Source organism: Candoia aspera, chromosome 1 (assembly GCF_035149785.1).
Source record: "Candoia aspera isolate rCanAsp1 chromosome 1, rCanAsp1.hap2, whole genome shotgun sequence".
In the NCBI taxonomy this organism is placed as follows: domain Eukaryota; kingdom Metazoa; phylum Chordata; class Lepidosauria; order Squamata; family Boidae; genus Candoia; species Candoia aspera.
In genome coordinates, this window is record NC_086153.1 from 124,383,869 (window position 1) to 124,408,745 (window position 24,877).

The window sequence follows — 24,877 nt, forward strand, 5'->3', positions numbered from 1 at the left end:
CTTCCTCTTTCACCCCCTCCACCTGCCCTGTCCCAGCCCAATCACATTGTCCTAACAGCCAGGAACCACACTGAGACAAGTAATAGGTCTCTAGTGTTTTATTACTGCTACATTAGACAGAAAATCCTAACAAACTGAAGAAGCGTGGGAAAAACCCAGACAGATAAACCCCAAAAGTTAAGGCGGGTCTGATCTGTGTCTCTTTGAATGGCTGCTTAACTCCTCAGTACTACGCATGTGGTTTCCCCCCTGGATAGGGGCCTCCTCCTGCTCACCATCAGTACTCATGACATCACCCTCCCCTCCAGATTCACATTCCATTTCAGCCCCCTCCCTTCCAGAGGTCTCTTGAGAGTCCATCTCCCCCTCTAAGCTTCCATGAGAACTGGGCAACGATGGAAATTCTTCAAGGGAAAACTCTTCCAAGGAGGAATCAGTGCTGCTCTCCAGGTCTGATAATGCTTCTGGCCCAGGTGGCTGCTGCTGGAAAATAGCTAGATAATTAGAAGATTCTTCCCCCCTCCCCCTTGGGAAATGCAAGCCGGAGGTGGAGGGCTGCGGCTCTCCCTCCTCCTCCTCTCTCTGGCCTCAGAGCCTCAGGCGGGGGTGGAGGTTGCCAACTTATGAACTCCTCTGCTTGGGATTCCTCTGCTTGCTCAGTCAAGTGAGGAATCTCTGGTAGAGTGCGAGGCTTGGGTTTGTAAGGGAAAAGCTGATGGAATCAATGAACCAGCGTTGGTGCATGCACATCTCTGGCATTTTCCCACGTGTGCTCTTCCTCAGGGTACCCTTTCCAGTGTATTGGATGCCCCTTCCCCTCCTCCTAGAGTCCAGAATTTCCTCGACTTCGTATTCCTCCTCCCCCTCCACAATAACTGGAGGTGGGAGGGGGGGGCATTTGCAATCGTAAGGTACTTGGGGGAGGGTCTTTGGCTAGCAAGTCTCTGTGAAAGACTGGATGGATTTTCATGGATGCTGGCAGCTTTAAGCAATAAGCCACTGGATTTATCTGCTGTACCACAGTGAAAGGGGCCACAAACTTAGAGTCCAACTTCTTGGAGGGCCTGGTAGTGATTAAAAACTTGGTAGAGAGCCATACTTTGTCTCCTACCGCAATCACTGGCCCTTCTTGTCTGTGAGCATCTGCAGCTCTCTTGTAAGCACTCTGCCCTGTTCAGCTGCTCCTTTAACAACTCCTGTGCGGCTTGTTGCTCTTTAAGAAAATCAGCTGTGGCTGGAACAGTTCCCTGCTGGGAGGAGGTGGGCAACAACCAAGGGTTAACCCCGTAGAGTGCTTGGAAAGGAGTCATCTTGGTAGAGGATTGCACAGAGTTGTTATAAGTAAATTCTGCCATGGGGAGCAGGGCTGGCCAATTGTCTTGCTGATAAGTGGTGTAACACCTGAGATACTGCTGTAACCATTGGTTAATTTTCTCAGCTTGCCCGTTACTAGCCAAATGATGTGATGATGATAGGTGGATCTGGACCCCTAATGACTGGAAAAGGGCCCTCCAGAACCTGGAAGTGAACTGAGGGCCTCTGTCACTCACTAAGTGATTTATCATGCCTCTATACCTAAAAACATGGTCCATGAACAACTGCGCTGTGGCTTGTGCAGATGGGAGGCCCTTGCAAGGAATAAAATGTGCCATTTTAGTGAAAAGGTCCACCACCACTAGTATGGACGTCAGCCCCTGGACCGGGGGTAAATCAGTGATGAAATCCATGGAGATTGTATCCCAAGGCCTACTGGGGGTGGGTAGGGGTTGCAAGAGTCCTGTGGGCTTCCCTGGAAGAGGCTTGGCTCATCTACAGGTATGACAAGAAGCAATGTAACCCTTTATGTCTGCAGTCATCTTAGGCCACCAGTAGTCTCTCAGAGCTCTATGGAGAGTTTTGAAAACACCTCCATGGCCTGCCATTTGATGGTCATGGCAGAGTCTCAGTACTTCTTCCCTAAATGAGGGGGGAATATATAATCACCCACTATGCCAGAGGATTCCTGCCTCCACATTAAATGGGGAGGCAGTGTCTTGCAGGCCCCTCTGGAGGTCATTCATCCTGGCCCTGGCATACGGGTCCTGTTGCTGCTGAGCTCTGACTCTTGTAAATAGGTCCTCTGCTTGTCTGCCTGCTGCTAAAATCTCTGTCTGGTTCCCCCTCATAGACTGCTGAAAGTTGTGAGGTTGTAATATAGTAGCCTGGACCTCCTGGTGAGTGGCGGGGGTTGCCCAAATGGATCAAGTCAGAGCATCTGCCAAACAGTTCTGTGCCCCAGGAAAATAAGAAATAACAAAATTGAAATGGGAGAAAAACTGGCTCCATCTGATTTGGCATGGGATGAGGGATCTGGTGTTTTGTAGAAGCTGTAAATTCTTGTGATTAGTGCAAACTTTCACAGGAAAGGTTGCACCTTCTAGCCAGTGCCTCCACTCTTGAAATGCTGCTTTAATTGCTAGCAACTCCTTGTTAAAAACATCATAGTTTCTCTCTGCTGGTGAGAGCGTGCGGGAGAAAAATGCACAAGGTAGCAATGTATTCTCTGTTTTGTTTATATATTGCAACAAAACAGCAGCAATAGCAAAATCTGAAGCATCTGAATGCATTATGAATTGTTTCTTGGGATCAGGGTGCTTTAAAAGCAGCTGGGATGCAAAGAGTCGCTTAAATTCTTGGAAGGCTGCTTGCTCTCTCTCCCCCCAAATGAATTTTGATCCTTTCTTCAAAAGCTGTGTGAGGGGTTTAGCCCTGTCACTAGATTTATGAAACTCCTGTAAAAATTGCAGAACCCTAGAAATTTTTGTACCTCTTTCACATTTCAGGGGGGTTGCCACAAGAGAATTGCCTGGGCCTTAGAAGGATCCATGGATATGCCTTCTGTTGATATTTTATAGCCCAAGAAATGTAATTCAGTTAAATTGAAGACACACTTCTCTAGCTTGGCGAACAGCTTGTTCTCTCTCAGTCTTTGTAAGACATTACGTACATGGGTTACATGAGTTGTAGCATCCTCAGAGAATATTAATATGTCATCTAGATAAATGACCAGATACTTATCTAGTAAATCAGAGAAAATTTGATTCATAAATCAGGAAAATATGGCTCCTGCATTAGACAAGCCAAAGGGCAAAACAAGGTACTCAAATTTACCAAACCTGGTATCGAAGGCAGTCAGATATTCATGCCCCTCTTTCATCCGGATCAGATTATACGCATTCCTGAGGTCCAATCTAGTAAAAATGCATGCTTTCTGTAAGCGATCCAGCAGATCAGATATTAGGGGGAGTGGGTAATTTTCCTTGATCGTGACTTTATTGAGGGAACTGAAATCATGCACCACTCTCATGGGTGCCTCCTGGTTTGCCGGTGCCAACGGGTCAGGCTTCTTTGGTATGAAGAAGGTAGGAGCAGATGCTGGGGAAGTAGATGGTCAGATGAACCCCTTTTGGAGATTAGAATCCAAGTAATCCTTTAAGGTAGCTAGTTCCTTGGGGGACATGGGATATTGTTCCCTTGCTGGAATCCTGGCTCCTGGTATCAACTCAATGGTGCAATCACAGTCCCTATGGTGGGGGTAGTGCTGTGGCTTCTTGTTCGCTGAAAATGTCTGCGAAATCTGCATACTTGGCTGGCAACTGGACCCCCCCTGCTTCCGTGACTGCATTGGTTGCTGGAGAGAGAAGAGTGGCTTGAATTTTGTGGTGCTGGCATTCCTTAGCTGGGAAGGAGATTGCTCCTGTAGTCCAGTTCAACAATGGGTTGTGGATCTTCAGCCAAGGTGTGCCCAGGACTATAGGCACATTAAGTGATGCAGTAACATAAAGTTGGATCCACTCAGTGTGGTCTCCCATTGTTAGTTGCAAAGGTTCTGTTAACCTTCTAATCGGCCCTGCCTTGAGGGGCTGGCCATCAATGGTTTCAACTTCTATGGGACGTGGCAATTCTATGGTCAGGATGTTGAGGTTTTGTACAGTCTGTACATCCATAAAATTGGTGGAAGCTCCGGAATCCATGAGGGCCTCTAGCTTGACCTGGTGCTCTGGGTTTACATGCATTATGACTGGTAAGTAGTAAAAGGATTGCCTGGAATCCACGGAATGAGCCCTTCTTAATTGATTGATGATCTCCCTGCTGAGCTCTGTGGAGGGAGACCGATGGAGTTTCCCTGGTTGGAAGCAGAGGCGGAGGTGGCTCTTGGTTCTGCTGCTTGCCCTGGGGCTGTTACAGAATTTGCTTGGCTTCTCTCTGAGCAAGCTCTCACCATGTGCCCCTGGACTCCGCAGTAGAAACAGAGGGCTCTCTCTCTCCTTCTCTGTCTCTCAGCCTCGGAAATAAGCCTCCTGCTTGCCCCGATCTGCATCGGCTCCTCTGGTCCTGAGTAAAGAGATGCTGCGGAGAGAGCTGGAAATCCTGGAAGTGCTCTGAAGCCCCTGCCTCTCCCCGGCTGCATCTGTCTGAGCTCTTCTAGCCTGGCATCTATGACCACAGACAATTGATATAAACCTTCTAGGGTAGCTGGTGTTCCCTGGTGCACTAATTCATTTTTAATTTCTTCATCCAGCCCCTGTTTGAATTGGCCTTTCAAGGCACTCTCATTCCAGTCCAGATCTCCTGCTAACAGCTTGAAATCAGCAATGTAGATTCCCAAGGGGGCAACAACCCTCTTGTTGCCTTGCTTGAGCTTCCGAATTTCCCGGCTGGCAGTGACCTCTCTGATCGGGTTGTCAAAGTGTGCTTGGAACCCTGCCAGAAAATTCTGGTAGTCATTGAGAATTGGGTCATTGTTCTCCACTATGGGAATAGCCCATTTGGCTGCTGTGCCCTTTAGCAGACTTAAAATGAAGGTGACTCTGGTTCTGTCTGTGGGAAACTCTGCCGGTCTGCTGTCGAAAAACATAGTGCACTGTGTGAGAAAGGTTCTCAACTGTCCTGCTTCTCCTCCAAATTTCTCTGGTAGACTGCCCTGAGATCTCAAGACTACTGGCGGAGCTGCTGCTGCTGCTGCTGCTGGCACTGGTTGTGGGTTAATCGGAGCTGGTTGTTGTAACTGCTGTAGCATGGCAGCTTGTAATGTGTTGATCTGGAGATCTACTTGTTGATGTTGTTGCAATGCTGCTGCCAGTTGTTGGATGGCTTGCCGAATTTCCTGGTTTTCTGAAGACATTTTCCCAAATGTCTCTCTCTCTCTCTTTTTTTGTTCCTCCCTCTTTCCATGGGAGTAGGAGTTTGTTAGGATTGATGTCCTAACAGCCAGGAAACCATGCTGAGACAAGGAATAGGTCTCTAGTGTTTTATTACTGCTACATTAGACAGAAAATCCTAACAAACTGAAGAAGCGTGGGAAAATCCCAGACAGATAAACCCCAAAAGTCAAGGCGGGTCTGTTCTGTGTCTCTTTGAATGGCTGCTCAACTCCTCAGTACTACACATGCGTTTTCCCCCCTGGATAGGGGCCCCCTCCTGCTCGCCATCAGTGCTCATGACACACATTCAATACACCAGGGAGGCAGTTGTAAGACTTTACTGAGAAACTTGTGAGGTAATGAACAGGTGGCAAAGAAGTGAGAGCACAAATGCCCACACTCTACAGAAACAAGCCGCCAAAAGTCCCACGAGCTTGCCTTAAGGGAGTTTTCACATTCAAACGAGATTAGTCAAGTGAGTCCAAGAGTCAAGAGTTAGGTCACAAGGTTTCTGATCAGGAGTCAAGACACATGGAGTCCAGTAAGCAGACGGTTGTCTCCAAAGCTTGCGGCTCCTTTTTTATAGGGGCAGACCTGGGCGGAGCTTATTTAGGTGGGCGGGGCTTTCTCGCATGTAGCCTCGCCGACCTCCGCTGTTCCTCCCTCCTTTCTGCTCTCCTTTCTCAAGGAGAGAAAGGGAGGGGGCGGCAGCTCAGAGTCTTCGTCCTCACTAACCAGCGGCGCCTGTGCCTGCTGCTTGCTGACCAGCCCCGCCTCCTTGGACTGCTCAGGCGGCTGTTTATCTAGAGCTGTCTGCTCGCCCTCCAATCCTACGTGAGGGGCTGGCCACCCATCCTCATTGCCTGACTCTGACTCCGAGCCCAAGCCCACCATGACACCACCTTCCTACCCCCCACCCCCATTCTCACCCAGGGAGTGATGAAGCCATGCACCCCCAAAGGGCAGTGATGTCTTGCAGCACCCCAGCCCACCCCCATTACACAAGGGGAGCAAGAAGGCCCCAGCCACACCCAGCCCCCACTCCAACTACCAAACCATATAAAAATTCCTGGTCCACACAAGTGTTCTTAATCCAGGTGCCAGTAACTTCAGTCCCAAGTCCTACCAGATAGGCAAGGGAATCCACTGAAATGGCTGTTTTACCATGTGGCCGCTTAAGTGATAGCTGCAAGACTTAAGGCAGCTCCCCCAACAGGTCCTTGCTTCTGCTCCTGCTGCCACAACCACCTGGACACCTGAGCCTTCCAATCCACTGAGGACCGCAATGGCCAAGAGCCTGTAACCACCGCCACTTCCTCATCCTCTGCTGGCCCAGCAACAGACCTAAGATGGAGGACAGGAACTAAGCTGCTAATTTGTGGCTGCTTGCTCTGCCACGCTGCCATGTCCTCTGGAGTCCATTCCATAATACCTGTCAGCTGGAGCAAAGGCTGAGTTCCCTGCTTGCTGTGTGCTCACTGAACAGCCTGTGCAATGGAGGGGCAACAGCCCAAGACAGTCTCACTTGGCTGCCACCCGGGGAGACATTGAGAGTGTTCCACCAGCCCCTTTCAGCCACTTGGTCCGCTGCTGCCCCACCAGCTGCCTCTGCTGCTGCTGCTCTTCCCATTCCTCCTGCTGGCCTAGGTAACAGGCCCTAACATTGCTGGCCACTCACCGGGGCTGACCAGGACCACCAAGCATCTCCACACACCATCCACATCATCCTCAAAATTACCAGAAAAGTGAGCCTACCAAATAGGCATCCACTTTGGCACCATGATGGGAAAAAATATCATCTGATGACAGAATTATTTACTTATTTGGATGAACATAATTTTTGAAGGTGGTTTTCAATCTAGGCAGTTTGACTGAGGCAGCTTTTTAGAGCCCTCCATAGACAAAGCAATGGTCCCTATTATTTTACCTACTACCTGAGCTTTTTGAATGCTGTGGGAAAAGCATGAATGGGAGCAAAGGCTCACCTGGAATGAAACACCTTCAGTGCTGGGTTTTCAGGATTGGCTTTTTAAGAAAAGGGTTAAATAAATAAATCTTCTTAGGCTGAAGTGCAGAGTGAGCTGGAGAAGAAATCCAGGTGCTTCTAATACTCACCTCACTTTTAGGAGGTAGCTGTATAAAAAGAGTTTGTTGTTAAACAGGAAGCCTTAATCCCCTGATGCCCTTCACTGGTAGGGCTACTTCCAATATAAATAACTGTGAATTCATGTACAAGGAAAGTGTCAGTATAAGAAGGCTGAACCATTTGATTTTGAAAAAAATAAATAAGATATATCAGTCTCTGATATTAATTGCTTCTTAAAGTTACAAAAAATATTGAGGATATGTAGTCTAACCTATTTTATGATGGATGAGCAATTCTGATGAATAATTAATTGCTGTCTTGATTACAACTAAATGCACTCCATTTTTTTTTTTAAACCTTATAACAATTAGGGTAATGTTAGATGTGTACTCACCCATGTGTGCTCTTTCTTACTGTCTCACAGACAGATCTTCCCTAGCATCCACACTCCCCCACCCCTGCTAGTTCACACATAAATATGTGACGGTGGACTGTTTTACTAGCAATTTATGATAGTAATAGTTGTCCTGGTAGTAAACCTTTAAAATTTGCATTGACAGCAACTGGGGGTGGAGTTGGAGGGAGGAAAGACTTAGAAATCTGACTCACCATTTTGAAAACTCCTTGGAGTTCAGCCAAGGCAGTCTTGTGCAGAAAGTTTCAAGTCTCATTCCAAGGGAAGTTAGAAGAGTAGGGCTACAGTACCTTGGTTGCAGGAACCTGGCAAATACTATATACCAGAAAAAAGTGTATACTCCACTTCTTGGATTCCATTTAGTGCCCATCTGGATTTTTGCAGCCCACATATGGAAGCCCTACAGGAAAGGAGACTGAAGAAATAGATGCAAAGTGAGTAAGCCAGAGGTGAATGGTGATCTATCTTTAAAAAAATTCTCACTGTCTGGCATAATTTCAGATACCTAGACCAGCATTTGTTGTCTAGACCCTGGATATCAGAAGTGGAACCTTGTCCCTCTCTGCCCTCACAAAATGGAAGATAAATGCTTAGAACAGGAGGCAAGGGAAAAGGAGGAGAAGAACCTGCCTGCTAATTTTTTGAACATCTCCCTTCAAGCATTCTGCCTGCAATGAACATGTGCTGACATTCAAGGGTTTAATCAAGGAGGGAATAAATAATTATTTTTGACTGTATTAATTTTAACTGGATTTCATTCTAAGTCTGACTGTTGCCTTCCCTTGTTTTCCCCATATTTCCCTTTTCCCAATAAACTCCTTTTTATATCTATAGATTTGACACCATTGGTTTTAAAAGGGAATTTCTCATTAAAACCTTCCTCATGTACAGGACTACATTGTTATAAAGCTAACACTTGTGTTTCAGGACTGGCACAAGGTTTGTTAGGGTTTGTATTTCTGTTGTTGGAAAAGCATCTTTCTATTTTTCCTAGAATTTGGCTAAGGGAAGAAGCCCTGGATAGAAGGAATACAGGAAGAACTCCCCAACTGAATGAACTAAGGGCTCATTCTCATGTTCCTCTCACTGAAGCACAAACATGCACCAGTAACTTGTTTTTAAGCTATGTCTTCATAACGTTGCCTTTTTCTCTTCCCCAGCTTACAGCTAAGGTAGTTTAAAGCCATCTTTAACTGTTCCAGTTTTTGCTGTGGACATTGCCTAGCGTGCTTCTTGGAGAATGTGTATAACAGTACAGTCACAGGCTGTGATTTGCCTAGCTCTGATCAACAATTTTAGGCTGCTGCAGGTAGGCCTCTTCATCTCTGGACATGGTCTTTTTAGCCTGTGCTGCAGAAGAAATGGGACACCTGGTGGCTTTTGCAGAGTCATCTGCCACATCCCCCAGGTCTTAAGCAAGCTCCTTTTGTAAATGGGTTCAATGCTCTTTTTTAAAATACAAGTTTAACACTCTTGGAAGAGTGTTAGTCCTGTGCTGCCAGAAAGTCAATTTAAACCAGGAAAGAGGTGAAGGTTTTGCCAGCTGTGTGTTGCTGATTCAATCACCATTGGATGCTTCACAGGTATTCTGCTGCTTCTGCCAGCAAAGCATTTTTAATGGCTGTACTTTTGACAGTTATTATTATTGGTTGCGGGGGGGAGGGGCATCATGTTTTCTACTCTTAAGTTACTTCCAAGAGCAGCTAGTCATGGCTTCTCACTGCCATCACTGCCCTTCTCTTGCAGCACTGGCCAAGGAGGGGACGTTCTCTTTATCAATTGCTGTCTCCTGCTTCTTCCTAAGCCCCTGTGCCCCTTTTCCATTCCTGTAATCTATCAGCTGGACTATTGGTGAACACAGGTTTAGCGCTCTTTCAGAAAAGCTTTAGGCCTGTACTCAGAAACTGCCTAGTTGATAGGCAATGGGCTCGAACCACCTCCCTGCCTGCAATTTGTTAGTTGAACAACACCAGGGGGCTACACCAGCAGTCCTAAGTACCTTCCCATCCTCATCCCACCACACATTCTGGAGAGGTGGTTTTTCCTGCCAGAAGGTGAGTCTTGGTGTAAGGGAAAACAAAGCAGTGGAATCAAACCATCACCTTTTAAAATTTGTCCCTCATTAAAACAGGAAGAACAATGCCCCTGCCAATCTTGTTACTGAGGCAAAGCAGGGAATGGAAATGAGGGCAGCATAAATTATGCTGGCATACTTTTCTGCCAGCTCACAGGTTGGAGGAAAACACTTTAACATCTGGCTGTGCCTTGGGGGGGTGGGGTGTTAGCAAGTTCAGCCTGATTGCTAGCAGCCTATTATAATTATCTTCACTGGGGGAACCCTTAGGAGAACTATGCAAGGGAGTTTTTAAATTATCCCTCATCCCAGCTTGTAACATCCTCTTTTTTAAAATTAATGTTATGTTGGGGGACAGGTAGCTAATAGTATGAACTGCAAATAAATTAGATTTTTTTTTTTTAAATAAAGTGTTTAATAGCATTGCTGCTGTCCTGGGGTGGGAGCCTAAATTCATTTAAATTTTGACAGTAAATAGAAACATTTCTAGCATTTAGCATCAATGATAGCTGGAGGTCATAAGTAATAAGGAGCAATATAGAAAATATAGAAATGGATGCTAAAAGTAGCCAAATTATCTCCATTAACAAACGTGTGTAACACATGTAACTTAATCTTTATCCCTTTGAACCAAATACACAAAAACAAAGCAAATTAAGGTTTTCATTTTTTTTTTTTTTTTGCAAATGGTTAGCTGCCTAATGTCTAGTGTTACTCTCCTCAGAAAAAGCAGAATGCAACAAATGAAAGTAAATGAAATTGTGGAGTAGTAAAAAATAAACACATATGGTACATTATAATAATTCAAATGTTCTAAGGGTAGCTTGTATGTTGTTGAATAATGCAGTTTGAAGACGTTTTAAAAATACCATTAATATATTTAACCTGACAATATGAGTGTGAAAAAATGAAGCATTTTCTTAACCTCATTCTTCGTATAACCACCCCAGGAATAACTCACAAATATAAATGCTTCATAGGATGTGCTATCACTATATTAGGGTGATATGCTGCAGGAAGACTGCCAGCAGGGAGTCCTGGAGCTGGATACAGTTGGTCACTCTGGAGGCCATTCTAGCTGCTGGCTGCAGTTGAGAGAACCAAGGGGGACCCTGAGTCACTGCTGGTGATCCTGCTTATCCTGCCTATACTGCTATGAAGTTAGTAGCATCATTGGCTGGGTGGGACATTTGGCATGTGCATATGTTTTTGGTGCCCTCATCCCATGGCATATTTTTGCTTAGAGGAGAGAGATTTAGGGCAGTTCCCTGAAGAGGATCTGGAGGGGTTTGGTATGGGGCATGTGGTGCCAGACTGGGAGGTGCTTCTGACACTTGAAGATCTACATTACCAGTTTGGAGCACTGTGGAGTGGCCCTCCAGATGGAGGCTGCATGCCAGCCCATTGTTCCTGTCTTTTGAACTCAGACACTGGCATCTGGTTGCCTACCTGTTTATATTCTGTTCCTGTATTGGATGCAGGGAGGCCCATGGTTTGATGGCATGTGTTGGGGGGCTGCCACAGGAGCTTGATCCCTCCCCTGAGGCTGCCTTCTGGTAGGCTTGGAAAGGCGGTCTCCTCTCAGAAATGGGCCAACCTAGATTTAATGTTTGGCAGCAGCCAAGACTCAAGGGGAAGGAGGTGGGGTAACCATTGTCATCCACAAACTGTTGAGGGCTTTCAGAGGCTTTGCTTCTCAGATAACTTGATGTGAGGCTTTATAGTTGAAGTTGGGCTCTAGGGAACAGTTGGGCTCTAGGGAATTGCTGCCAGTGTATTGTCCTCCCTGCTAACCAGCATCATCCTTGCCTGAGCTGCTGGACTGCATTTTTGGACTGGGAATAAGGACCCTGAATCATTAGTTCTCAGGGATTTCAATTTGCCACCTGGTGATATTGAATCTAGGGTAGATCAAGAGTTCATAGCCACCATGGCAACTATGGACCTATCCCAAGTCATCATAGGTGCAACACATATTGGGGATTGAACTTTAAATCTGGTTTTTGTCTCATGATGTGATCTGTTATGGAGGAGATTGTCATCAGTCCATTGCTGTGGTTAGATCACTCACTAATGACTTTTTGACCTGCTGGTCTCACCCCACCTATCAGGGAGAGAAGGCCTGTTAGATTAGACACTCCAGGCATCTGATAGACTGGATGGGTTTCAGAGAAAGCTTCAGGTTTTCCTTGAGGTGGGCAGTTCAGCTGAGGTCTTGAGCAATGAGGAATTTAGACTATATTTTCCTTGTGTGGCCTTTTGCTGTGCACTGATCCAAGGATGCACTTTTGTTTTTCTAAGATGCTCTGGGAAATGAAGAACAAGAAGAGATACCTAGAGTATTATTGGAGGAAGACAAAGAGTGAACTGAACACAGGTAAGAATTGTATTAGGGATTACACTGTGGCAAGAAGGATGGCAAAATGACATGTTTTCTCCAACCTTACTACATCTGCTGATGGCTCCCTAGTGTTTAAGGTGACCCCTCCCTGCTTGGGAGGAATGGTCACAGTACTATCTACAGGACTGCTGTGAGAAATACTTTTGCTATCTAATGGATAAAGTAACTTTGATTCACTCAGATCCGAATACCCACAGGTCAGACTGCGGTGCCCAAGGCAGGGCCTTGTAGGGTTATCTGGAGCTAGTTTAACAGGGTGTTCCAGTCTGTGAGCTAGGTCATCTGTCTGTTAAACCCAGGTTCCTCCTGGATGGTTAAGACTGCTTGGGAGGTGACCTGTGGCTGGGTTGATGCAGTGGTATTTGCTTCTCTGAAGGAGGGGGCTTCTCTTAGCATTGGAGTAAGCTATGGCACACTTTCTCCTTAAAAGGCCATCACAGGATCCAGCCATCATGTGTTATTTCCATCTAGTCTTCAACTTCTCCTTCCTAAGGAAGTTGGTGGAGAGGTGAGTTGGACTTCAGTTCCAGAGGACCATGAAGGAAACAGATTATCTCGACCCATTATAGTCAAGTTTCAAGCCAGGGTTCAGTACAGAGACAGCATTGGTTGCATTTGTCAGTGTCCTGTGGTGGAGCCAGGATGATGGTGCTGTATCCATCCTGGCACTCCTTGATCTCTCAGTGACTTTCAGTACCATTGATCATGGTATCCTTTTGAATCGGCTTTGGATGTTGGGAGTGAGAGGAACTGTTTTGTGATTATTCTCCTCCTTTCTGTATGGCTGGTTTCAATTGGTGTTGGGGGCGGGGAGAGTTTGTTCCTACAGACCCTCACTTGTGGGGTGATACAGAGCTTTATGCTCTTTCCTCTGTTGTTTAATATCTACATGAAACTGCTGGGTGAGGTCATCCATTGGTTTGAGGTCAGGTGTCATCAAAATGTCAGTGATACTCTTGACCATTGATATAACCATTTCAACCCTGGACTGTCAAAGTCTTGGTCTGGTGCCTGGAGGCTATGGGGGTCTGGATGGAGAAGATCAGTCTCAAGCTCAATAATCCTGGCAAGACCATGTGGCTCTGTTTATTTGATTCTCCCAGTTCTAGGTATATTCCATGTTTAGTCTTCAGTGGGGATATACTTCCCCATTCAAAACTGGTGCACAGTCTGGGAGTCATCTTGGACTCACAGCTCCTGCTCAAAAAGCAGGTGACAGCTATGGCCAATAGGGCCTTTGCACGTGTTCATTTGGTGCACCAGTTGTGCCCATTTCTGGACCAGGAGGTTCTTCAGACAATCACTCATGCCTTGGTCACCTCACAATAGGCTTACTGTGTTGCATTCTACATGGGTTTGCCCTTGAAGCTACATCTGGTCCAGAACCCAGAGGTGTGGGCAGTGATAGGCATGTTGTGGTATGCTCATGTGTCCTCACTGCTTTGCAAGCTGTACTAGTTACCAGTTGGCTTCCAGGTGCAATTCAAGTTGTGCTGGCTATATACCTATATACCTATACCTATATAGCCTTTCATGGCGTAGGGTCTGTATACTTGATGGACTACTTGTCTTCATATGTTTCTGCCCATCCAATGAGGTCAGACATAGTAGGCACACTTAAGATTCCATCAATCAAACAATGTCATCTTGTGGGACCCAGGAATCATGCTTTCTTGATGGCGGCCCTTGCTCTCTGTCTGGAATGACATCCCCTCTGAGATTCATACTGTTCCCATTGTATTGACTTTCTGTAGACTGTTAGAAACTTAGTTGTCCTTTTAAGCCTTGGGATAGAAACGTAGTTGAGTCCCTGTGCGGTTTGTGTGATACAAAGTTTATCTTCCGGTTGGTTGAATTCATATATATATATAAAATAATTAATCTGGCTGCTCAATTTTTACTCCTAATACACAGCTGCATTTGGCACTGGACAGTGCCAAATAAAGATGGCTGAAGTCTCAAAAGATCTTATTTAATCCCACCTAGGATTCATGGAATTCACTGGATATTCCTCTTTTTACTTGGGGTTGCCAGTAAATGTAGATTTTTCCCAATACTTCAAAAATCTTCTGAAAACTATTTGATCTATTTTTTTTTTCCTCTAATAACAATTGTAGCTGAAAAAGTAAGTATGCTCTGCCTTGAAAAGTCTGGAGAACAATGACTGATATTTTTTTCCTTCCTTTCCAATTGCCTTAAGATGCTAGGTATCAGGATATTGTTACTGGTGCACTGGATACCACAGGGAATTATGAAGAATATTTTCCTACTGGTCTCACAGTCAAAGCTAGAGGAAAATGGTTCCACAAAGAAGGATCTCATTATGAATGTAGAGATTGGTTGCTTGTTTGCTTAGGAGGACTCAGATGGTTACTACACTTGTCTATTCATATAATGCATATATTTATGCTCCAAAACCCAGCACTTTTGAGAACATAGCAAGCCACATTTGACAAAGAATATTTCTACCATATTTCATTAGGCATGCAGTATGAAGAAAGTGTTTCATGAAGAAGTGCAAACAACAAAATCTCCTCCCTTTCTTTCCATATTTATTCAACTGAATATTTCTATCAATCTATTTCATTCTTAGAACACCTGCTTATCGTTCTTGCTAAACCTCCCTCCTCAAGCAACACAATACAGGATTGCATGGCATAAGAAACAACAAAACAAACTCAGCCCAACAATATCTTGATAAGCATTCTGATGCTATGGCTAATCCAGAACTGCAAAACCAAAAGATTTGGTCTGAACTTTATATGGATGACAGCCACATTGGAACTAGTGGGTCACAAATAGATCTACATCATCCCAAATTGGACTAGATGGGAGAATATTGAAAAAAAAAATAGTGTAAATTGCATGGAATGAAGATTATGTATTGGATTTTCCCCTACTGTTAGTGGTACAAGACTTGTAATCTGTGAAGGATGACATTGATGTAAGGAAAGCACAACTGACAGACAAGACAAATTCTTTTATAACCATTTGTCATGCCACAAAAACCTGGACAGAGGAACATGAGATACAATATCTGAAAATTGTGGATTAGAGTCTTTCTTGCCATATTCGTCTTTTTTCAGTCTCTGTAATGATTGCCTATTCAATAAAAGGAGTCTCATCAGTAGTTACTAGAGAAAACTAATTTATTGAATGAATAGTATGCAAAGTATGAAGAAAGCTGAGAATAAGCAAAAGCGCGCCAATTACAAACTTAAAAAGCCTTGCTCCTGTTGCAAACCCTCCCCTCAGGCTAGCATAGCAACCACCCACCCCAGACGCTAGCAACCGTTAGAACGGCCTGAGAAAGTAACCTTGAACAGCAGAGATAACCCAAACATACATTCCAGAAGATCACAAGTCAGCACAAAGGAAATTTACCAGCGTGGCCAGGCAGGCACGCAACTGCAGATATGACATGTGAAACGTTACGAGGAACCATAAACATCGGAACGGGAACATGACATACTGCCCCCCCACAAAGAAAAAAAAAACTTAATTGTTAAGGCGCGGGTTTATCAGGGTAAGCAGCGTGAAACTGAGCAACCAAGTGGGGAGAGCGCACATGCCGTGCAGCGACCCACTCCGGATGAGGGAAATGCTTCCATTGAATCAGATATTGCAGAGTGGAATGGAAACGTCTAGAGTCTAATATTTCCTTGACTTCGAAATGTTGTTGACCATCAATCATTATGGGGGGAGGTGCAGCCGGCTCAGGATGCCAATAGGTAGACTCCACGAAGGGTTTAAGCAAACTGCAATGAAAAACAGGGTGTAAGCGCTTGAGATTGTGAGGTAAGTCCAACTTAAAGGTAACAGGATTAATCTGAGCAACAATAGGAAATGGACCTATGAACTTGGGTGCCAGTTTTTTGGATGGTTGAGGGGATTTGATGTATTTGGTGGAAAGGTATACTCTATCGCCTATTTGAAAAACAGGTTGTGGTGCCCTTTTTTCATTGGCATGTCGTTGATAAGTGGCTTGAGCATCTGCTAAAGCTTGCTGTATTTTTGGCCAGGAATCTGCCAATTGTGAGGCCCAATCGGTCGGGGAGGTGGGTGAGGTAGACGGTGGAGGCAATTCAGGAATAGGGACAAAGTCATGCCCGAACACAGTACGGAAGGGCACCGCCCCAGTACTTTGATGCACAGCATTATTGTAAGCAACTTCAGCAAACGGCAGGAGGTCTACCCAGTTGTCTTGTTGATAATTAACAAAAGCACGTAAATATTGCTCCAACGTGGCATTAACAGCCTCAGTATTTCCATCTGTCTGAGGATGGGAAGCCATGGATAACGCCTGTTTAGTGCCCAATAGCTTCATAAATTCCCGCCAAAAGCGTGAAGTAAATTGTGTTCCTCTGTCGGTCACCAAGCGGGCGGGGCTACCATGTAATCTGTACACGTGAACTAGAAAGAGGCGTGCCAGCTGTTGTGCAGATGGTAGAGACGCACAAGGGATGAAATGAGCTTGCTTCGAGAAAAAATCCTTAACAACCCAAATGACAGTCTTTCTCTGGCTAGGAGGTAGATCCACAATAAAGTCCATAGAGATTTCCTCCCAGGGGTGGGAGGGATTGGCCACTGGCTGCACAAAGCCCTGAGGTCGCCCCCCTTTTCGTTTTGCAGTAGCACAGACAGGGCAAGACTTGACATAGGCTTTCACATCTCGCTGCAGGGTTGGCCACCAGAACTGTCGGCGCACTAGATGAATAGTTTTTGTAAAGCCAAAATGCCCAGCTGTTTTATCGTCATGAGACCTGAACAGCACGGTTTTGCGCAAGGTTACAGGCACATAGAGGCGATCATCTTTCCATGCCAAACCTTGCTTCAAAGTAACCTCGCCCTGGTTGTTTTGCATCCAAGTATCCAATTTCAACTCTGCCAGAAGCTTTTGTTGCAAATCTGCAGGAACGGATACATGTATCGCGCTAGGACCGGCAGAAGTGTCAGGTTGCTGCGCTCGCGTCTGACTGCGAGTCACTACTGCTAGTGCCATTTGGGAATCTGTCCAGAGGGTGCCCACCACATCTGGGGCTGTTCCCGAATCTTGGGGTTGCCGCGACAGTGCATCAGCTAAAAAGTTTTTCTTTCCCGGAATGATTCTGAGTTTAAAATCAAAGCGACTAAAGTACTGAGCCCATCGCACTTGCTTAGGGCTGAGCTTGCGAGAGGCAGTAAGGGACTCCAAGTTTTTATGATCAGTCCACACTTCAAAAGGGTGTGCCGCCCCCTCCAATAGATGCCTCCAATTCTCCAAAGCGGCTTTAACCGCAAAAGCCTCCTTCTCCCAAACATGCCAGCATCTCTCTGTCTCAGAGAATTTACGTGACAGATAAGCACAAGGCTTTAATTGTCCTTGCTCATCGGCTTGCAATAAGAGGGCACCAATAGAAAAGTCTGAGGCATCGACCTGCACCACAAATGGTCTGTCAGGATCAGGGTGTTGCAAGATTGGTTCAGAGGTAAACAGTCGCTTGAGTTGGTCAAACGCCTGTTGACAAGCAGGCGTCCATTTTAGGCATGTTCCTGGATTCTTTGATTTGTGGGTGTCCCCTACACCCTTTGTTTTGAGTAATTCAGTCAGGGGTAAGGCAATCTCAGCAAAATTTTGTAAAAATGGACGATAGAAATTCGCAAATCCGAGAAACGATTGTAGTTGTTTGCGTGTGCGTGGGGGTTCCCATACCAAAATAGCCTCAATTTTGGCAGGATCCATTTCAATGCCTTTATCTGAAATCCTATACCCCAAATAATCAATTTGTGTTTTATGAAATGCACATTTGGATAGCTTGGCATATAATTCAGCATTTCTCAATTTGGTTAGCACCAGCCTAACCAATTGCACATGTTCTTTCATGGTTTTTGAATATATTAACACATCATCTAAATAGACCAAAACCCCATTGAATAAGTGGTCGTGCAAGACCTCATTTATCAATTGCATAAAAACCCCAGGTGCCCCAGCCAATCCAAACGGTAACACTTTATACTGAAAAGCCCCAAATGCACAATTAAAAGCTGTTTTCCATTCATCCCCCTCCCGAATGTGAATGCGATAATATGCCTCCCTTAAGTCCAATTTAGAGAAGATTCTCCCCCCCGCCAAGTGGGCTAACATTTCCTTGATGACTGGGAGGGGTGATTTGTTTAATAGGGAGACTGCGTTTAACCCACAGAAATCCGTGCAGAGTCTTAAAGTTCCGTCTTTCTTTGATCTAAAGAGTACTGGAGCACCCACTGGTGAATTGGCTGGTTCTATGAAGCCCTGTTGTAAGTTTTTGTCTATGAATTCACGAAGAGTAGCCAATTCCTTTGGGGTCATTGCATATACCTTTGGTCTGGGCAACTTTGCATTGGGAAGAATTTCAATGGCACAGTCAGTTTTCCGATGAGGCGGCAGCTGATCCGCCTCCTTCTCCCCAAACACATCGGCAAAGTCCTGGTATTGGTCCGGTAGCCCTTCCAATGGTACAGCAAGGGTATGCAGCGTTGACACTGCTGCCCTCCCCACATTGCTATCCTCATCATCATCATCCCCAGGAGGGGCTTTATAGAACCCATCTGCAAAAGTAACAGTTCGGTGTACCCAGTTTATACTAGGGTTCTGTTGAACAAACCAAGGCATCCCCAGAATGACCAAGGGACCACCCACCGGTGCCACCACAAAGGGCAACTTTTCCCAGTGGCTACCCAGTTGCAAAGCCACTAACGGTGTAGACTGGGTGACCGGTTTTCCCCCCGATATAGATCCATCCAATTGGGTGAAAATCATGGGACGTTTCAACGGGAAGGTGGGTAACTCCAAAGCAGCTACTACATCAGGATTCATTAAGGAACGTGAGCATCCCGAATCAATCATAGCCCATAGTTCCACAGTTTTTGTAGGGGAACTGAGCTTAAGTCTCATGGTCAACGTTGGGAAATTTCCACTCACCGAGACATGATTGCGCCCCTCTTCTTCCACCTGCTCCTTGGCGCTTTTTAGAACAGGTGGCTGGAGTTTTCCGCCGGTTGGGAGGCTTCTTTTTCGTCTTGCCCACCATAAAACAAGTCCACATCCTCCACCAGCTCTGCTACTGTCGCTTTCAGCTTCCTCGGTGCCACTGGTGATTTCCCCCCCGATCTGTCTCTCCGTTCCTCTGGTTTCCTGCGGGGACATGCAGCTGCCAGGTGCCCCTCCTTTCCACACCGCAGGCACAATCCTTTGGCAAAACGGCTTTCTTTTTCTTCTTGCCCCGACCGTCTCACTGGTTTGCTAGCAGTAGCTGCTGGCCTTGTAGGTTTCCCCATCACTTGTTGTTTGGGACCTCTTTTAGTTTGAGTATACTTAGCTTGGGCTTGCTCAACCTTCGCAGCCAATTGTATCCACTCATACAGCGTTGCTGGGTCGTCCCGTACAACTGCCCATCGTAGTATATCTGGTCTTAGTCCATCTTTGAACATCTCTACAAGGGTGGTGGCAGACCAATCCTCTACTTTGCCGGAGAGTGCTTGAAACTCCAGCGCATAATCCGAGACTGATCTGGAGCCTTGAACCAACTCCCTTAGGGCTACCTTTGCTTTTTCCTCAGCTAGAGGATCACCAAAATGCATTTTCATTGCCCACATGAAATCATCAAAGCAATCCAACTCCAAAGCGTCCATGTCAACCAGTCGCACGAACCAGTCTGCTGCCCTCTCCTCTAGTTGGGTCGCGACAGCATTAATCTTAGCCCGCTCAGAACGAAACACGCTCCCAAACTCTTCCATATAGCTGTGTGCATTAGTAAAAAAAAATGACAGCTTTGTAGGATCCCCATTAAACTTCACATTAAAGTCTCGATATCGGACCCGGGTTGGGCTATCGTGTCTCTTTTTTGTTTGCTTAGCCTTTCGTGGCTATGGTGGCTCTTCCTCCTGCACCTCTGGTGCTATTTCTTGAGCCTCTGCCAGTCGAACTTTCACATGTTTCCCCCCCTCCCGGCTCCGTCCTCTCTCCCTCTGCTCCCTACTTGGGGAAGGTAAGGAGGCTTTCTTTGGAGGCTTGCTCGGTGGGGGCCCTCCCCCCCAATATTTCCGTGGCTTTCCCTGTTTGTCTACTGGGGGAGGGGGGGTTGGGGATGCGGAGGTGTCAGGCGAGTCACTACCTTCTTTACCTCCCGTCTTTTTCTTTTTCTGAGTGTCCCTGGTAAAGGTTAACTTTGCCAACAAATCCTCTATGGATTTCATCCTCACCTCCAGCTGCTGGGATTTCTCCGTCTCCATCTCCGTTGGTGTCACTGCTCTCGTCCTTTTGGTGATCTGCACGGTCGGAAACAGCGAGGAATACACCGGCTTGGCTGGGGCTGGTGGCGACCCATACAAGGGTCCCTCCATCTTCTTGACTACCACTGACTTCACTGCCTTCTCCGTATCGCAACTGGAATCCGTTGCCTCGGAGAGGTCATCCGACCCTGGCATAAGAGTCCCCTCTCTCCGCGGTCCCATGGGCTCTTGTTCCCCACCTCTGGAGAGCTGACTTTCCCCCGAGCCAGTGGTTGAGGTTGGGGCAGTTTCAGTCATCACTAATTAAACTCCTCACAGGAAACTGGATGGATGCTAGCGGACTGATATTAAAGATTCTCAGCTTTATGTAATGATTGCCTATTCCAATAAAAGGAGTCTCATCAGTAGTTACTAGAGAAAACTAATTTATTGAATGAATAGTATGCAAAGTACGAAGAAAGCTGAGAATAAGCAAAAGCGCGCCAATTACAAACTTAAAAAGCCTTGCTCCTGTTGCAAACCCTCCCCTCAGGCTAGCATAGCAACCACCCACCCCAGACGCTAGCAACCGTTAGAATCGGCCTGAGAAAGTAACCTTGAACAGCAGAGATAACCCAAACATACATTCCAGAAGATCACAAGTCAGCACAAAGGAAATTTACCAGCGTGGCCAGGCAGGCACGCAACTGCAGATATGACATGTGAAACGTTACGAGGAACCATAAACATCGGAATGGGAACATGACAGTCTCCTGGGATCAAAAGAAAGATTTTTTTTTTTCTCTCTGGTTCCTATTTTGCAAAAGTGAACCTCTTCTGTCTTCAAGAAAGGACATGCAAAAATAGCATCAGGGCTGGCCTAAGATGAGTTGCTGCTCAAACAGAGAAGAAGCATCTTGTGCTGCTTGTGGATTCCTATAGTATAAGGGTCCTCAAACTCTTCAGCTCATTGACTCCTTCATCAAGTTTCAAATTGTTAATTGACCTCCAAACATTTATTATATGAAAATAATTTAATAAATACTACTTTAACTAATACTATGAACAACAACAACAACAAGAAGAACAACAACAGACCATTGGGAGTCAACATTGACCACTTTGGAGAACCCTGCTATAGTATTACAAGATGTATTACCCAATAAAAGCCATGTATACATTTCTAATATGGGATCCATGGAAGTAAAAAATGACCAAGTACACACATTTCCCATGGTGTCTGATAAATAGTAAGATTGTACAATAAGAATGAAGACCAAATTGATATCATGTTTGTGGGTATTCAGTGTGCCTTGCTGTGTTCTCAGCAATTCTTTACAACCATCAGAATGATTATCCTTGTATTACAGTGAGGTAGACAGATAATAGTTTCAAAGCTACCTAAGGAATTGGTTGTACTTCATGGCTGAGGTGCAGTCTGAATTAAGGTCTTCCTAGTTCACATATAAACTGTATTGGCAGATTATTCTGAGCCATTCCTTATGACTAAATAAGTTTCATACTCTTAGGTATTTTTGTACTTTTACAACAGAGGTTGATCGAGTAAGTGAAGTAATCTCCTCTAAGATTTATCTTGTAACAACAAAGAATATTAGATGCTTTACTTAAGCTGGAACTTGAGTAGAATCATACTGCTTTATTCTACTATATTATATTATTTGTTTCAGTGTTAATTATTATGTATTACAATTACAGTGTTTTGTAATCCTGCCATCTTGCAGGACTGAGGAAGCATGTCCTCTCAGTTGTGGCCCCCACCTTCAGGAACAGCATCCTCTTCCCCCCCTAGATTCAGAAGCACCCACTTTCCTTGGATTCTAAAAAGCCCTTAAGGCTGTCTTAAGACCTGTCTCTGATTACAGGCCTGGGATTAATGTGGGTGTGATTTATTGGTCGAGCCTGAAATGGTTGCATATTATTTTTTTGTAGTGACTGTACTGTTTGTTGTTCTAATTGTTTTAGTCCAGGCTATCTGTTTTTATGGGTTTTGTTTTAATTGTTTTACTCTTTTTATGGATTTTGTAAGACACCCAGTGTCTTTGGAGTGGGTGGCCATATTAAATCAATTGAATTGAATTGAATTGAATTGAATTGAATTGAATTGAATTGAATTGAATTGAATTGAATTGAATTGAATCGAATCGAATCGAATCGAATTACCATAAAGATGACTGAAAAGTAATAATCCTGAATAGTGCTGTCCAAGAGAGAGAGAGAGAGAGAGAGAGAGAGAGAGAGAGAAATGGAAGACCAAGTCATAGACAAGTTTGATATCAAATCAAGACCAGAAAAACAGACTGGATTATTTGGGACAGGTAATAAGAAAAGCAAGCTAAAAAAAACATAAGCCAAAAAGCAAAAGCCTCATTTAAAATTTGCAATAATTATTATGCAACTGCATAATTTTATATTCCTCCAAGCATTCTCATGTAGCTGTAAAAATCATTAAAAAATGTAAGTATGAATTGTATGTATTATGTATATTCAAAGTTTATTCTTTGTAGACATCCATCTTTTAAAGAAAGTTTTACTTATTTGTGCCAGAATTGTAGGAAGATGATGAATTCTCTCTCATTAGAATTAGATCCTTAAGTGTATGTTGCTCAAGAAGTCATTTGAAAAAGAAGAATACTTATGACCCAAGAGATTATTTAATTTTGAAATATTGATATTCTCTGCTTAAACAAATGACATTTTTCTAGCAAAGAACATTAAGAGCCTTATTCATTAATATATGACTCAGTTGCCTGCATTTCTATTTCTATGGGCACTTGATATGGATGGATAGGTGAGTTAGTACTAATGAAAGATTATACTTGGAATGCCAGGAAGTTTACTGGAATCTGGAATGGGGGAGGAAATGCAAGTGACTTTGGGGTTCATAATGAACAAATACTGTGATGAAATTGTGAAATATATTATTGGACTGTAGGAAAGTTCTGCATTGGATCCCTAAGAGACCTACCATATGCAGTTATGTAAAGTACTTCACAGCTGTGGAGACTCTTCTGGCTGATTGGCTGTTTTCTATGAGCCAACAATGGGGTAAAGGAAAGGAGACTTTAATAGACTAAGATAAAATGGTTACAGTTGAGAATGTATAAAAAGTAACATATCTCTTTATGTTTCTTTAATCCAACCAATTCTGTCTTTCTGTTACTGCTCCAGAAGGTAGCACATAAAAATATATGGAAACAGAACTGTACTTCAATGGACAGACCCAGCATCTGTTCATTTTTGCCAGATGGGTTTCCGGTACCATAGCCTTCAATACCAAGGCCTCTTAGGTTAGCACTGCTGCTGCTTTGAACCCTAATTTCTTTGAATCCTTTTCTCCAAGAACCCCCTCTTTTAGTTCTGTCCTTGTGGCCCAGCTTCCTGTTTCCTTTTCCTACCCATACCCCCAACAAGTCCTGCCCTCAGTTTGTTATTTTTTGTTTCTCAATTTACCTCCTCACCCTCTTTCCCCTAATTATTTGCTTCTAGGAAATCTAAAGACATTTTCTATTCATGTTTAGCTTTTAAAGATGTATTTCATTAACCATCAAGTTTTTTGATTCCCTGGCAATTGCATATCTAGACCACAGGCAGCTTGTCTGGCACATCTTGGAGTGTGGTGGCCACAAGGAATACAGAACAGATGTTTTGACTGAGGAGCACTAGAACCAGTCCCTTCTAGTTTTCACAGTAATGATTAGCAACTGTAGAAGTTGCTGGAACTGAATTGCATATTCAACTATTAAATTTCTTAATAAAGTTATTGTTGGTGTGTGTGTGTGATTCTGAGGATCAGCAGTGGAATTTCAGAAGAGCTTTGCCATTGAGAGAGATCAAATAATCACGCCAGCAACTTCAACAAATATAAACTGTATTTACAAAACAGAGTAAAAGCATTTTTACAGTTCTGCCTCTCCATGCAGGGAGATAAACAGTTTCAAGCAGTCTTACAGTAGCTGCATTTGAAAAAGCGAAAGGCAGAAGCAGAGAGCAGGACAGAAGCAGGAGAACATTGACCTTTGTCTAGGCTACTAACCATTAGTTATCATAGTAACTATTAGCATATCAGTTTGCAAGACAAAGGATTTGACTTTTTGACCTGGCATACTCAGACTTTTTGGCTCCAGCAAAAAATACACCCACCAGAACTTTCTTTTTGCTTCTTGATTCCCAAGCTATATGAAAAATGAAATAACAACCATTATGACCCTTTGTTTGAATCTAAGTGTATATCTTTTGCCTTTGTCGTAGAATATGAAGGCAAGTTGTATTGCAATTACTTCATTTAACAGTTATGTTACAGAGATTACAAAGATGGATGTAAATGTAAATTCAAATGCTGCCCTGGAACTTGAAGTCACTTGGTGAGATGGGCAGTGAAGATATGTGAGAAATAAATAAATAAATAAAGTTCTGCTTTCTTCAAGTGAAGGAATTTCCTCAGACAAAATTGGTGTTATTAGAGAAGGCT